The sequence below is a fragment of the Ovis canadensis genome, chromosome 3 (assembly GCF_042477335.2).
Source record: "Ovis canadensis isolate MfBH-ARS-UI-01 breed Bighorn chromosome 3, ARS-UI_OviCan_v2, whole genome shotgun sequence".
In the NCBI taxonomy this organism is placed as follows: Eukaryota; Metazoa; Chordata; class Mammalia; order Artiodactyla; family Bovidae; genus Ovis; species Ovis canadensis.
This window is the reverse complement of record NC_091247.1, coordinates 16,248,672-16,250,681: the sequence shown is the minus strand read 5'-3', so window position 1 is coordinate 16,250,681 and position 2,010 is coordinate 16,248,672. Positions and strand designations below refer to the sequence as shown.

General features: G+C 40.9%; 1 non-coding gene across 1 annotated transcript; it reads right to left on the bottom strand.

The window, feature by feature from the left end:
- Window positions 1-631: 631 nt before the first annotated feature.
- TRNAS-GGA (transfer RNA serine (anticodon GGA)) lies at window positions 632-703 on the bottom strand. Its single transcript has one exon. It is a non-coding gene; the product is annotated as a tRNA-Ser (tRNA).
- Between the last annotated feature and the right edge of the window lie 1,307 nt (window positions 704-2,010).

Below are 2,010 nucleotides of genomic sequence, written 5' to 3'. Positions count from 1 at the left end.
CTTAAAAATATGACTATGATTGTCAACAGCACCATCTCAACAGTCCACAGGGATACAGGCCTGATCTAAGGTCTCTGAACAATGTTGAAAAGGTACAGCACAGAGAAACACAGCCATCAGCAAATTCCCCCTTGGCTATAGACACTGCTGAGTCACCTGAGGTTGTCAAGACCCTGCCAGCCACAAGGGACCCTGGAGAGCACAGGGGAATACCCCAGCTGAAGTCACATCACTTCCTGGTAATATGCACTGACCTCAGAGGAGGTTGGGGAGGGACAGAGTGGGAAACCCATGCCTTGAATAATCTACTCACTGGAGGTCCTGAAGAAGTTAGGCTTGCTGAGGATGAGGGGATATTCAGGAGGCTAACCTGGCAAAGAGTAAAGGCAAGGACAGTCTTCCCTACAGGGGTGGGAGAAGTGGTCTCAAGGGCTCTTATAAGACCATCATATCTTCCTAAATTTGGGGAGAAATTGCTGAAGAAACTGAGGGAAAGCATGTGAAGTGAAGTTGCTCAGTCGTGTCTGACTCTTTGCAACTCCATGGACTGTAGCCTACCAGGCTCCTCAGTCCATGGAATTTTCCAGGCAAGAGTACTGGAGTGGGTTGCCATTTCCTTCTCGAGGGGATCTTCCCAACCCAGGGATCGAACCTGGGTCTCCTGCATTCCAGGCAGATGCTTTACCGTCTGAGCCACCAGAGAAGCCCTCATAGTAGGTAGCAATGAACCAAAAACGCAACCTTGGGCATCTCCAAGCCAGAATGCCCCCATTCTCGTACCCACTGCTACCCCAGGCCCCCACCCACATGCAAGCAATTTTTCTTTTAATATTTGTATTTGGCTGTATCAATTTACATTCCCACCAGCCATGTAAGAGAGTTCTCTTTTCCCCACGCCCTCTCCAGCATTAGTTCATAAATTTTTTGATGATGGCCATTCTGATCAGTGTGAGGTGATATCTTATTGTAGTTTTAATTTGCATTTCTTTAATAATTAGTGATATTGAGCATCTTTTCATATGTTTGTTGGCCATCTATATGTCTTCTTTGGAGAAATATATATTTATGTCTTCTGATTGTTTTTTGATTGGTTTGTTATTTTTTTATATTGAGCTTCAGGAGCTCTTTGTATATTTTGGAGATTAATCCCTTGTCCGTTGCTTCATTTGCAAATATTTTCTCCCATTCTGAAAGTTATCTTTTCATCTTGTTTATGGTTATCTTTGCTGTGCAAAAGTTTAATTAGGCCTCATTTGTTTATTTTTGTTTTTATTTTCATTTACTCTAGGAGATGGGTTGTACTTGGTATTTGAACAGAATGCATTTCTTATGAAACTATCCTACTGTAAATAATTTTGTGCCTCAGTTTAGTATTTCTGAAAACAGCATCCCAGTCTTTAAAAGGAAAACAAAAAGGGTCGAGGGAAATGTCCTATGCAAAACTAAAATTCCTTTGGAAATTGACTGAAGCCGATCTATGGGATAACTTGTGCGACTTGTGTTTATAAAATCTGCAGTAGGTAAACAAAAGATGCAAGCTAGGAAATATCAAAATACATCAAGTCAGATGGATCAAAGAAGAAAACAAATGAATCATTAAAGCAAAGGGGTTCCATTGTCATAAGGGAGTAAATTAGAGAGTGATTTAAATCAACACCTGAAGATAAAAGCTCAAAACACTTACATAACAATACTCATTCGTGTGATAAATAGACTCCAACTTGTGAGAGGCTCATATTTTAACTCTTGAAACAACCACCTCCTACTTGTAAATCACCTAAAAGCCTTCATACCTGATTGCTCAATAAACAGTCTGGGTCTGGAATAAAATTCTGATTAAGGAAAGAATTTCCTCTTGGAAGAGGGAGGTGAGCTTAATTGGCAAGCAGGGCCAACTTTGTGAGTCACAGATGGGAAGATAAAGGAGAACTACCTAATGTTGAAAAAATGTGCCCCATCAGTAATTATATTAGATCCTGTCTGATTCTCACAGCTTAGTGGGTAGGTAGC